Source organism: Heterocephalus glaber, unplaced genomic scaffold, assembly GCF_053883595.1.
Source record: "Heterocephalus glaber isolate CG9 unplaced genomic scaffold, H.glaber_assembly_v1.0 deba00001673, whole genome shotgun sequence".
Classification (NCBI taxonomy): Eukaryota; Metazoa; Chordata; class Mammalia; order Rodentia; family Bathyergidae; genus Heterocephalus; species Heterocephalus glaber.
The window spans coordinates 93,099-107,691 of NW_028258410.1; the positions used below are offsets into that span (position 1 = coordinate 93,099).

General features: G+C 44.0%; 1 pseudogene; it reads right to left on the reverse strand.

Moving 5' to 3' along the window:
- Positions 1 to 7,859: 7,859 nt before the first annotated feature.
- Positions 7,860 to 8,805, reverse strand: LOC101716524 (olfactory receptor 2W3-like; annotated as a pseudogene).
- Positions 8,806 to 14,593: the final 5,788 nt, after the last annotated feature.

Below are 14,593 nucleotides of genomic sequence, written 5' to 3' on the forward strand. Positions count from 1 at the left end.
CTTAGCAGCACAAGACTAAGAGAAAGTGGGTTTAAAAGCTCAGAGTCCCCTCAGCTGAAAGACTGACCAGAGCCTCCTGAACAGCACAGGCCCTTGGGGCTCCAAGGAAAGCAGTCAGCCCATGTGGGGACAGGAAGCTCCCATGATGGTGCACTTCTGTGTGTTCAGGGAAGGCTGTGTGTGTGCATGTGTATGCATGTGTGTGTCTATGGAGAAGCATGTTGGGAAGGTGCTATCTGTGCCCAAACCAGCAGCAAAAGAGTGAGCTGAAAACACCTAGGAATGCAGTATCCCTGGCTTCACTTAGAGGAACAGGTGGCTCAGGTTTGTTATTATTTCATAACTGATGCAAACAGCTGCTTCCGCAGTGCTCTCAGGCTATGTTGTGCTTCCCAGGTCACTGCTCCATGCACTTAGCTGCATCCCCTGCCCGGGCTCCCCAGCCCACACTGAGGGTCTGAGCTCCCTGGTCTCACCTGAACTTGCACAGCCTCTTCCTGGATTTCCATGTGCAGAGTGGAGGCTCCATTTCCATGGGCCTCACCATTTCTGACCATGACCTTCTCCATAGATGCTGTTGGCCTCTCCAAGGCCAAGTGAGAGTAACATCACATCACACATGGGGATCCCCTCCTGAGGGGCCCACCCAGCTGAGACCTCACCAGAATAATCACCCTTCTGAGGGATTCCAAATCAACTGAATAAAGGCCTTAATCACATCTGCCAAATCTCCTCACTTTTGACATAATGGAGCCATGGAAGTGATGTAGAGTCATAAACACAAAGTCCAAAGCACCTTGGGACACAGGAGTGGATAGGTGTGAAGGAGACCAACAAGTAAGAACCATAATGCCTTAATCTGTGTTGCATATAATAGGACTTTCAGAAATGAAGAGCAAGGCTGTGGGAATTTGTTCGCTTCTACGCTTAGGTTTTATGAAGAATTGCTAGCCATGGAGAAAAGTGACTGCACAAATGTATGCCCCCTGATGATAGACCGAGTGAGGAACCTGAGGCAGGCCATGTGTTTGGATACCCTGTGGCCCCAGAGCAGCATTCCTTCCTCTCAGGTAAGGAGCAGGACTCTTCCTCCTCTATTGGCAGGACAGCTCAGAACACTTCTTCCAGCTAGATTTCTAGGTGTCATGGCTGTCCTTCCAGGAAATGGGTTCAAATTACTTTGACCACGTTGGGGGAAAGTAACTTTCACTTCCTGTGGGCTGCTGTGGGGTAGAGAGTGGATCAGGGAAAGGATGGGAAGAGATCACAAGAGACCACTGCTGAAGCCCTTTCAATGTCTGTCAGCTCGGTGTACTCAGCTCACAGGGTCATACTCTGGGGTTTGGACTCCTGAGCCTCACTGGGGGCCATGAGACATTGAATGCCTCCCGGATGGAATCAGAATCCTGCAACTTTGACAATTCCTCTAGATGCTGCCATTACATGCTAAGGTTTGAGAATCGGTGGTATAAAGAGTGACTGACTACATGTTAGCCAGAACAATGTCTCTCTTATTGTTTTCAAATTGAGTGAAGACATTTTTAGTATCGTTTTCTGTCTAGTTTTACATTTTTCTGGTTTGCTTTCTTTTTTAAATTTTATTTTGAGGGGGATCTGAGGATATATGGTATTTGAGGAATTGCTGTCTAATATTCCACCTACACAAAGCTCCTTACTTCAGTAATATTTAATCAGCTTCTAACTCTTGTCCATTCTTTTAATAACTGCTTTTAATTTCTTGAGCTTAAGATTAGAATCATATCTGATGAATAGATAACTCATTCTAAAATACATGATACACACACACACACACACACACACACACACACACACATATATATATATTTCAGTCTAATAAATGAAGATATCCTTACTTGTAGTAGTGTCCTTAGAGATAACATTAAACATGATGCTTTAACAGTCTATTCTCACCAGACTGGGCCTGTAAGGACAATGATCTTCCATCTATTGATCCTCAGTAGACCTCACCAAACACTTGTCCAGTTAAATCAGTGAAGTTAAGACACTTTGAGTAGTTTGCATTCCATCTCACCAAGAGCACTGCTTACCAAACATTAGTGAGTGTGAGCACAGAACTCTCTTAATCCTAACACTTGAAAATCTAGAGTCATTGAATTATCTATAAAATAGTGAGAGAGCACATTTATTTATATCTTCTTTTTCCTTGAAGGTTGGTAGACACACATATATATTTATGATCTTTGGATGTTTGTAGACCCTTCTCGTTCTAGCACCTTGGAGATAAAGATCAAGCACCAGATGTTAGGGGTCACCACATAGCACCAAAAAAGGACTGTGGGTGACCAAAATACACCACTTGAAACACCTGTTGGCCACACTGATGACTTCATGGTGGTTATTTAGAGAAACTAGGGGCACAAGAATAGATCTGAAAAACTGTCCTCTTGTAAAGGAAATGTATCTTGGTAAAGTTATCTACCAGGAGGAGACTGCTCCAGGCAGCCTTTATCACCACAGGGACTTCAGTATTTATTTGAGCTCATCTGGATTTGTTACATGGCAAAACAGAGCAGGACCTGGACCCTACATGCATCTCACAGGCCTGGCTGTGAGTTCCTCCTCCACTGGGCTTGTAGCATGTCTAGGAAACCATATAGCTCACAGTCTCTACTTCTCTGTGCACAGCCAGTCCTGTGGGGAGCTCCTTCTTGGACTGGGGAGACTTTCTCATTCACCCTGCATCTCCTTCCTGCCCCTCCTGCTGCTGGTCGCCCTGAGCTGGAGTCCTGCTCCTTCCTGGACTGGAGGACGCCATGCACTCCTCAGCGGTCCCGCACATTCATCTCATATTCTTGGGAGACTCCTGTGCCTGTGGAAGTCACTTAAATGGCTTTCCTCTGGTAACCTGTGTGTGTCAGTGTAACTCACAGCCTTCTCTAAGGACCTGGGAAGGGGAAGGAAGTCACTTTTCCTTTTCCAGCACAGACACTGCACAGTCTCTGTAGCTGTGCTCATGACCTGGTTCTGAAATCCCAGCCTCTTACACTTCTTCCATTCATCACAGCTGCACACTTGCCCAGGAGAGTTCTTCACAGGGCCCTAGGTGTTCAGTACCATTCCCTTCAGACAGAGGTTGGCTTTGTACCTTTCTCAAAAAGTACCTTTTAATGGCATTCAAGGGCAGTGGCATTAATGAAAGAAGGAGTCCTAGTTGTTCAAGTGTTGAATGAACCATACACTACATTATTAAATTAATTATTAGAATCAAAGGCACAATGACATGAATGCCCCTCAAAACCCCCCCTTCACTTTGAACACACTCATCTCCTTGTCCTCACTTTCTGAGGCAGCTCTGGGGTCCTCTTTCATGAGTATCTTTACAAAGCAAAATCAAAGCTGTGGTGACTGCTGCTGCCCAGTGCCATCCAACAGAAAGGCAGCTTGTAAAAACACCAGACTGTGTTCTCATCTGCCTTATTCACCGGATCTGGCAACATGTGACTTCTGGCTCTGCCCCAAAGCTGAAATAATTATATGAAAGGTCAATGGATTCAGGACATCAAGGCAGCCAGAGCAGCACAACTAAAGACATTCATAAAAGAGGTATCCAGAGCTGCTTCCCTAGAAGAGAGTATTTTGGAAATTATCACCATAAGGAAGTCTCAAATGTTTGAGGAGACAGAAAAGTTTAATGGGATTTAAATGTTACACATGTATCTATTTATCTAAATATATACTATACCAATAATATGTACAACCTTTATGTTTTCATGGCTCATCTAAAATATGAACTTATTGAATAAAAGAATTTAAAAATTAATTATCTGAAAAGGAAGAGAATAAGGGAGAAATGATAGGAAACTAGAAAATTGACCTTTGAAGTGGAGAAGGGGATTGGGGCAACTGGGCAGGAAGAAGGAGGAAAGAGGCGGACAATGATCTAGAAACTTGATACACATGTGCCAATTCCCCCAAAGTGGACAACAATATTTTGTATTACTGATGGCACAAATTCTTTTAAAAGATGAAGAAACACAGATGAAACAAAGGTGAAATGTGTGGCTCTTCAGAACAGGTGGGTGCACCTGTTACTCCACAGGCCAGGCACAGATCTGACCCTCGGCTATCAATTCAACTATCTGCCCACTGCCCAGAGTGTGTGTAAAATGTACAAATATGGAAAAGTGTGTTTATTCACGATTTGGCCAAATAGGGAGTGTAGTTGTTCCACCTCTGGGAATGCACAGAAGCGCCTTCACTTACGGGGGAATAGAACAAACCAGGAAATATCTAGATGCAGATTCATCCTCAGGCCTAGACAAATAATCCCTGAAATGGATGGAAAATCCCTTAGTCCCAGGGCAGGGCGCAGCAGTCATCAGTGTCAGGATGAGAAAGCTAGAGAAATAGCTCAGCTTTAAACATTAACATTTCAACCTGGTCTCACCACTCCAGAAAGAGCACCGGTCATCAAACAATGATTGAACAGAAACTTGGTCATGTAAAGAGACATTTCTGTTCTCCTCCACCTCATACCATGACATTTAACATTTTTCTTCATGTTTAACATACTCTAAAAATCATAGCCATGAGGGAAAATGTGCTGAACAGTCTCATCCCAGTGACTGAACAAACAGCATTAATGAGGCACATCAACAAGAAAAAGAAGGGATCTGGAGACTGACAAGACAGCTGAACAAGGTGGTAATGTAAGTCCACAGGAGCCTGAGAAGGAACTGGCCATGGTGTCATATTCCTGTAATCCCATCATGCTAGGAGGCAGAGGCAGGAGAATCTCAAATTCAAGCCAACACTGACCAACTTGGCAAGGTACTGAGACTCTGCCTAAAAATAAAACCAAAATTGGCTCCAGCTCCCTTTCCACAGATGAAGGTGATCTGAGGGAGTGTGGACAGTCCCCGAACACAGGTGAGTGAGGCCTTTCTTTGCGCCATTTGCCACAGCAGGGAAACATCAGGCTTCTTACTTGTGACTATTTTTGTAAGCTCAGGACTTGAATAAAATCAACTTTTCCTGGCTTAGACAGTTCATTGGTCACATTTATGTCACTGAAACAAAACACCAGACACTCATAACCTACAGGAAGAGAGGTTTATTTTGGCTCACAACCTCAGCCCATGGTTGTCTGACTCCAAGGCAGAAGTGGTGGAACACCCTAAATGGAGGAAAGATCCTCATCCCATCATAGCCAGGAAATAGAGAAGGCAGGGGGTGAGAACAAGGATGACTTACAGGGGCCATCCCCAGTGACCCAACACCAGCTAGGAGCCCTTGTAACTGCACATTCAGCTAATGGTGAATTCACTGCTGAATACAATTCCCTCATGATCCAATCATCCCCAAACACATGAGATCTCTGGGGAACATTTGGGATATAAAAGAACATTCTGACTCTGGCCCCTCAAAAACTTGTGTCCATCTCTGTATGAAAAATGTGCTGAGTCTATCTTTAACAGGCTCTGAAATCACAACAGTTGCAGCACTGCTGCAAATTCCAAGTCTCCTCTGAGACTCAAGGCAAATTCTTAGTTGTTATCCCCTGTAAAAATCAAACAGAAAGTTAAATACTTCCAACATACAATGGCCGAGGGTAAATATCTCCTTGCAAATAGAAACAATAGAGGACTAGAATGGAAGTAGACCAAAGCAACCCTGAAACCCAATAGGAGAAAGCATATGTTCTGTAGCTCCATGTGTAGCACCTGGGGAAGTTGTGGTAAGAAGTGGATTCCAAGTGGCTTGGGTGCTCCTCTACCCCCTCAGCATTGCCAATTGAAGTCTTCATGCTCTTTCTCTAGGGCTGGCTCCAGTCCCTGCCTGAAGATTTCCTTAGCACATGTCTCACATTCTGGTATCTCCAGCATCCTGGGGTCTGCACTGTCCTTTCAGCTCCACTCTCACAGCCTCCCACACTGCTCTCTCAGGTGGACTGCCAGGTTTTCTTCTGAAATCTCGGTGGAAGCCTTACTGAGCCCACAACTCTTGCATTTTTCTTGCCTGTAAAACCTCCATTCACCTCCACAGATGGGTATGCCTCTGATTATGCAGACCAGCTCCCCTTGGATTTGAAGCCCTGGATTACCTCTTTACATGGGCTCTGGTTTGTTTCCCCTTGACCTCTTCTCCAGACTGGTGCCTTTTGATGTGTGGCATGGAGAGCAGAAATTAGAGAGGGCAGCAACATGGCCCATGGTGAAGAGGGCCTGAGAATAGATGGGCGAGCAGAAGACTCAGCAACTTCCTTCGAATGTGTAGAGGTCCACTGGCAGGTGTGTCAAAGCTTAGGCATCTGAGGACACACAATCTGCCCTTTAGTTCAAGTGTATGATGGAGTTTGTTATAATAATAATAAATCAGCATGGACAAGCACACATGTACCACATGGCTACATGCATGGTCCTGTGGCTGTTTTGTTTAACTGTGTCTCAGAAAAGCTGATAAAGCCATGCAGCTCTTGACCTCTGCAGCTGTAGCTCTAACTCTTATGCTCTGATGCCACCCTGATACTGAAATTAAAGTTGGTTTTTGCTTTCTTGTGAGGTCTGCTCCACATGTGTTCTTTTCCTTGGGAACCTCACCTGACCAGACACCCCTTCAGCCCACGGGCCATGATATCATAGTGCATTTCTCTGCTCTTCTAATGCTTCATAGGTTTTTACCAAGATGTGCTTGCCCTAGGAATTCCTGTAAAGACAGCAGTGGGTGATGTCTTTGCTAGGTCCTGCATCCTAGGAGTGAGGCCTCACCTGGGGATGTGCACAAATGCAGAGCTTCAGGATGCCTTGTGACCCACAGTGTCAGAGTCTAACTCTGCAGAGGAGCTGGGGTGACTGTGAGTACATGAAGTGGGGGAAGCCTCAAATGGAGTCAGAAATCCTCTAGCTCAAAGGATCTGTGACAGCGCTTGTGGAATGCTCAAGGGATTTTTCTCTCTAAAAGTCCTTGTGGCAATGGCAGCTGCTGGAATTGGAGGCAGCACAACTTGTGATAAGTCTCTGGTTCAGTTCTCCATGAGAAAATGATTGACCTTCATATGAGAAGTGCCAGCTTAGTAAAGTAGGAATGCTAATGATTACATTGACCTTAGGCAAATGCTGAAAACATTAGATTAGATGAATGAAGAGCTTCTCCCAGGAACTTAACAAACACAGAACACACAAAAAAACAAAACATAGCTGAGAATTTATGAAGCTTTCAGATGTAAATGACCCACATATCATCCTCTTAGCTTAACTCTGGTTTATCCAGAATCTTACACTAGACTTTAAAAAACCTATAGGATTTCTTGAAAGGCTTTGGAAGGGAATTTGGGAAAGAGAAAGGAGCAAATTGTGCTGGATTCAATGTTTGATAACAGTCAATGAACAGGCACTTGGCCCATCAAGAGTCCTGAAGATCTGGGGTCATTTTGACTTCAATTCCTAGAATGCTGTAAGTGAATTAAAAAGAAACAACAAAACCAAAGCTCAGATTAAGAAAAGTTGTTTCTTGTTTAGTGCTGTAGTACAAATTGGTGAAAACTTATCTTTAGAACTACTTCTTTTGCTATGTTCTGTGCACCAGTTTTATAGATGGATCATCTCAAAGAGTTTCACCATGACAGGCATCATATACTTCACTCATGACATATAACACTGGATTGACAAGGTTCTGGATTCAAACCCCAATGCCAGAAAAACAAAACAAAACAATACCCATATTACACTGGAACATAAGTAGCCATGGAGGTCCAGAGAAGGCAAATGAGTTGTGAGTTGCAGGCTGGCACCAGCCCTCTTCCAACAATTCCCAGTGCTATCAAGGCCCTGGGTGGTGGAAACAGTCAGGCTGAGGCTGCCTGGCTCTCCCATCTGCCCTTAATCCTTCCCTGCCTCCCTCGTGCCAAGCAGCAGCCTTCTCAGTGCCCCCTCCACCCCTTTGTTCCTGAAGGTGTAGATGAGGGGGTTCAGGAGAGGGGTGATTATATTGTAGAAGAGGGTGAGGAACTTGCCCTGGTCCTGGGAGGAGCTGTTTCATGGCTGCATGTACATGTAGACGATGTTTCCATAGAAAAGCAAGACCACTGTGAGATGGCAGCCACATGTGTTGAAGGCCTTTTTCATCTCCAATGCTGACCGAATTTGCAACATGACCCTCACAATGTAGCTGTAGGAGACCAAGATGAATGCCAGGGGTGACAGCACAATGACCACTGCCAGTACAAAGACAGTACCTTCAATGGGCACTGTGTTGACACAGGCCATGCAGATCAGGGCTGGCATCTCTAATAGGTAGTGGTCCACATGGCGGGCGCTCACAGCATGGCAGAAGCAGGGTCACTGGGGACATGGCCAGGGAGTTGGCCACCCCACAGCACTAGGCCACCAACATCAACTGCAGGCAGAGACTGGGACTCATGATCACCATGTAGTGCAGGGGCTTGCAGACAGCCACAAAGCAGTCATACTGCATGACAGCCAGGAGCAGGCACTCCATGCCACCCAGACCCAAGAATAGGAACAGCTTCAGGGCACAGCCCGCAAAGCTGATGGTCTTGTCTGGGCCACCCAGGTTGTAGAGCAGCCGTGGGATGGAGCTGGTGGTGAAGCTGAGGTCCAGGAAGGACAGGTGAGTGAGGAAGTAGTACATGGGCATGTGGAGGTGAGGGTCCAGCCAGGAAACAAGGATGATAGTGGTGTTGCCCAGCAGGGTCAGGAGATAGGCTACCAGGATGATCTCAAAGAGGATCCTCTCCAGGTGGGGGTGCTCAGAGAAGCCTAGCAGGGTGAAGGGTCCGTGGGAGCTGTCATTGGTTCCAAACATTGCTAGTGCACCTGAGGAAAACATCAGTAGTACTGGTAACAGCTGATATTACTGGACCAATTACTATTTGCCAGGAATTCTTTTTTTTATTCATATATTTATTGGTACATTTTAGGTATATGATACATTTGCATGTATCATTGGGTGCTTGTACCTGAACATGATGTATCTTAGTTCTTATTTTCCCCCCTATTACCTGTGCACCCTTCACCCCCTCCACCCTTCCTTATTTACATAGATTTTGTTTCCTTTTTTTTTTTCTTTTCTCATAATTTTTCCTTTCCCTTCTTAATTCTTTTATGGGTTGTTTGTTTTTAACTTGGGATCAAACTTAAGTCTGTCACACTGAACTACATTCTCAGCCATTTTTGTTTTAATTCTGTGACATTCTGCTCAGTCACTACATTGATCAAATTGGGACTGAATTTGAGCTTCTCCTCCCTCTGACTCCCAGAGTGCTGGGATTATAGGAGTTCTCCACCACACCAGGCCTCTTTTAAGTATTTAACATTTATCTACTCTTTTTACCCTGCAACAATGGTATGGATTTGGCACTATTAGTATAAAAATAAAACCTCAACTTACAAAAAGGAAACTGAGGAACTTGCATGTCACTTTTGTCACCTACAGAAAGGGACTGTATTCATTTTGAACCCTGGAAATGTGGCCAAGCTCTTCACCCTAAGCCCTGCTAGTGGTGGCTCTAATTCCACAGAAGCAAGAGAGGAGTCTGACTGGGACTGTGCCATGTTCCTGGGTTTTCCTGGAAACCTCAAAGACACAAAACCAAGCTCAAGAGAATCAAATATTAAGTACAGCTGAGGCTTCGACACGGAAGATTTGAATCTTGTGTGGCCACTTGATGTGGATTTATTTTCAATGCACATATTGGGAAATGTGTTGGAGAGTTGCTACAACTTAATAAAACTCAAGGGGGAAACCATTTAGCTTAGAAATGACAAAAAATTAAGAACAAGTTTGGTATTAATGAATGCACAAATTATATATAGATAATACTACAGTGTTTCATGTACCACTGTAAAATACATCTAAATCTATTGTGAAACACCACAATGTAGCCAGGCATGGTGAGCACTTCTATAGGACTCCTACAGCACTCTGGCAGTCCAAGGCAGGAGAATTGCAAGCTCAAGTCCAGCCTGGGAAACTTAGGGAAGCCCTGTCTCAAAATAAGAAATTAAAAATACACAGGGTTTGTAGCTCATTGAGAAGGCCCTAGATTTAATCCTCAGTACCACAAAAAAGTTACAATTTATCAAAATTTACACAAAAAGATATAGACCATACGTGGTACCAATTGCAGTGGGAAGAACAGTAAAAAGAGAAGGTGAATTTACCATGGCGCAAGTCACACAGGATGACAACTTGATGCCACCTCCCGTGTCTACCATAGGAAGCTTGCAACTGAGGGTTTGCTTAAAGCAAAAGCCTTGGGTGCATTCCCTAGTGCCTCAAAAACACTCTTTTTCACTGTCTCTTAATTGGTCAGATCCTGAAGTAATAGAACATTTCATGGGGAAACTTGCACTTGAGGAAAAAATGAAATAACATTTTGTAATGGATTATACTGTTTTTATGCAACAATTGACACATGTGGAGGAACTTCTATCGAATTTCAATTCCTAACATGGGTAATCTTCAACATAAAGCATATTTGAGGAGAGTAATTACAAGTTTTGCAGACAGACATAGAGAAGCAGATTAAAAATGTGAAACAGGCCATATGTCTATGTATAGCTCAGTTGCAATCATTTAACCAACAGGACATCATTATGAGACCTTGGAAGCTCATTTACATTTCAATGTTTTCTCACCATCAATGGAAATAATTAAATCTACTTAGACATTTTACAGATAACTTCTGAGATTTTTAAGAAAAAATAATGCATAAATACATAAAATATATAAAGTTTGTAAATATAAATTTCCTCATACAGTGGACCCTCAAATTACGACTGGCCTGACATATGAACAACTTGGGTTAATCAGTTTACTGGAAGGTTCATCTGCCTCTTGTTATCTATAGCATAAACATCCAGGTAAACATCCAGATCTCAGCCGTAGTTACAACCAGCCCTCAGAACTGACAGAGTTAAGTCAATGGTCCATTGTATGTGAAATGAAGCTTATATATCATACAATCAAGGAGTATGAAATAAATCCATGAGATTAAGTAGGGAAATTTTTAGGGAAAAGAAGTTTCTGAGGGAAAACTATATTAATATATGCCTGATCATGCTTTAAATGTAATAATTAAAATATCACAACCAAGATACTTGAGGAGGAGGCAGAAAGTGTGTATTCCTACTTGATCACTTATATAAAAACAAATCATAAAATATAGATTTAAACATTTTTAAAAAGACTACTATAAGAAGGCATGACAGATTTTTCTTTTTTTCCTGATCAACATAGATTAAAGATTTCTCAAATCAAATTTCATTTATCAAATACTGTAAAGTAAAATAGAGAAAATTTGTTCACATAATAAAAAATGTACATACTAAGAAACACTGCTAACAAAAGTCTAAAAATAATGACAATTCAAAAGTCAAAAGTAGAAATTTCAGAAGTCAAAAGGCTTCCTTGTTAAAATATTTTTTTTCAAAAAATTGGCAAGAAAAACCTGAGGGAAAATTAAAATGAGCAATGATTTGAAGAAGCACTGCAAAGGAAAACAAACCATTTACCAACACCTGCCCTTCACACATGAGATAGCTGCTCATTGATGTCTGCAGATATAAACTTAAACAGAGACATCTGCTCTAAAAACAGAAAATATAGTGCTATTCAGCACTTAAAAGAGAGTAAAATGAGCTCATTCTCCATGACCCTGTGACAGAGCTGAACCCGGGATGGTGTCTTTACAGAAATCTGTTTTGAGAAAATCCCCACTTAAAAATACATACGAACCTTGACACCACACAGGTTATTTAACAGAAGCAGCATCTGGCTTTCACACAGTGGAAACTGACCTGCTAACTCCTGCCTTTCTCCGTGCACAATGTGAAGCCTGGCCTGCAGGCATCAGGCGTGAATTAGAGGTAGACACCCTTAAGAACCCTCCCAGAGAACAGAGCAAAGGAGAGGAGCCCAGAAACAAAGTCAGAGACACAAAGTAATGTGCACCTATATCATTATGAACTTGATAAAATTATTCCTAAATTCAAATATAGATCTGACATCCCCTGGAATTTCATACAAAAATAATTGTTTCAAATGAGTAGAGAAACAAAACATAATGCATATTGGCATAGTGCATAGTAGGATCATTCCCTCTCTCTCTCTCTCTTTCTCTGTCTCTCTCTCTCCATCTATCTGTTTAAATAGACATTGGTCTTAAAACAAAAAAGACACCTGGAAGCACATACTCTTAGAGAGTGAGATGGGAGTGAAGGAAGACTTTCAGTTTTTTATGATCCTTTACAATGCAATAACCAATTATCAAAAATTATCTTGGAATTTTAAAAATATACCCTGTGTGTAAATATCATAGGTGGGATTCAGGTTATGTTCTAAAATTAGGTTGTACCTGGTTAATGCACTGCTTAAGCTTTCTCCATTCTCCTCTTCAAAGATCATCTCTTTCTCCTGCTCAGCAATAATTCTTTCTAAAAATTAAATGAAACAGGAAAAAAAGGGAGAAATATGAGAAAACAGGAAAAACAAAAGATCAAAATGAGCTTCCCATCACCACAGTGACACCCTAGCATGTGAAGCATCTCAGTGTGCGCTCACAGTGCCAAATCTCTGGATCTCTGAAACCAGACCAGAGTGAGCACTGATGTCCAGGCTGGGCGATGGGCAGGGCAAGAGTCTGGGCTGCAGGGGAGCTGGAGTTCAGTCTCCTATGGATCTGCCTTCTCAGCTGGGAGGGAGGCAGGAGGACTTCTCAGGAAGGTTTGCACCAGAGAAAGGGCTGCCAATGCTGACTCCCCATACCCTATCAGCTCTGCATCAAGACGCTGGCTCCTTGCTCTGAAAAAGTATTTTTCCACTCTTTTGGGTATTGAAAACATGAATTTATGCTGGTGGCTGGAGGTCTTTGTTGTGGAAACCTTTGCATTTCATAAAACGCATTAGCTCAAACTTGATTCTACTGAGCATTATTTTTAAACAGGAACATGTGCTGTCTCTAAAAGGCAGGGGCTGCTCTTGCCCCTGCACCTTCCAGCATGGTGTCCCCAGGAGCTCACTGCTCTCCGGAAGACAAGGGACAGACACTGTCACCTCCTGAAAGGTCCTGGAAAGGGACACATTTTCTATGCCTGAATTTAGACTTTGGAGGGGCAGCCAGTGTTTTTCCTCCTCCTGGGCAGAGGTCTTCTCCACCACTGTTCCAGAAAGTACAGCTCTCAATGCCTCTACCGGTGCTCACTTCCCACAGCCACTGTGACTACCATGCCCCAACCAGGCATCTGCTCTTGCATGTAGGGAGTTCTCCTGTCTGCATGTGGACTTGTCACGTGAGCCCCAGGTCCTCTCCTGCTGAGGGAGAGCTCAGTACCCCATCCCTTTACCCTTTACCAGGTACAATAGGAAGGAGCTGCTCTGGAGCTATGAGCTCCCTGGGTGGGCTGTCTCGCTTCCTGCCTGGGGGACCCCAGCCTCCTGTGACACAGCAGGGAGCACTGCACAGGGCAGGAGTGGGCTCTGCCCCAAGACCTGGGCATCCCCACAGGGAGGCAACAGGGACAGGCCAGGAGAGGCTGAGACAGTGTTGTGCAGACAGGGCACTGCAGGGACATGAAGACAGCAGAGTGAGCAGCTTCCCCACCAGAAGGGGGCTGTTTATAAAGCCTGGGCTCCACTCCTGTGCTGGGGACTGTGTGTCCAGACAGGGTGTCATGGTAACGGCATGCCTCCTGTGGAGCAGAGAGCAGGCACCTGGGAAGACTTCGCACCCCTGCTCTCTTCCTCCTTGGCCACCAGATAAGGACACACACTCTGCAGTTTCTAGAGGGTGGGAAGTGCTCACAGGATTAACACTTTCAACTTGTGTTAAAATTATTTAAATGAAAATTAGTTGTTTTAAAGTTTAAATGTATTTCAAATTAGTTCGCAGCCTCGAAGATCAAAGAATTTGCAACTTGGATAAAAGTATGAACACAATAAATAAAGCATTACAGGAGAGGGCACATGTAGCCCTGGCTCATCTGGTCACAAAACAGTCTGCGTCTCCCTCACAAGAGGCCGATGACATGCTTTTGATGTTTTGCTTTTTTTTCTTGCAGCAAAATAAAATTAACACCTCAGATTTGGTTCCCTTACTTCTGCCTGACAAATTCAAGGCTCCGTTTTGGTTTGTGGGATCAAACCCGGAGCCCATGAAGACCACACAACACTGCCCCAAGCTGTCTGCACATCCTGCTTCTTAACTACTTATCAGTTGGGTGAGAGGTGCAGCTCTGAGAGGAGCCCCTTTCAAGAGCCCTGCTCACCTCACCATGTTCACCTACATGCCGGGGGCTACCACTGAGAATGAATCTTCCAGAAGTGTAGAGCAGGGAAAGGGCCTGAAAATCATGCGATGTCTGGGTCCCTGGTGGTGCACAGCTGGGGAGCCAGGAGATGGCAGATGTGGAGGAACCAGGCCCTCTGCAGGCTCCAGCTCTTCTCTCTGACCAGCTCAGCTTTGTACAGAGCAGCTGGCTATAGCTGGGAGCTGATGCGCTCTCCTGAGGAGATGAGGACAGTGGTGTAGAGTGATCTGGACCCCCAGATGCTCTCTAGGGACCCTGTGACCCCCCTGGGATCATTAGCAGGT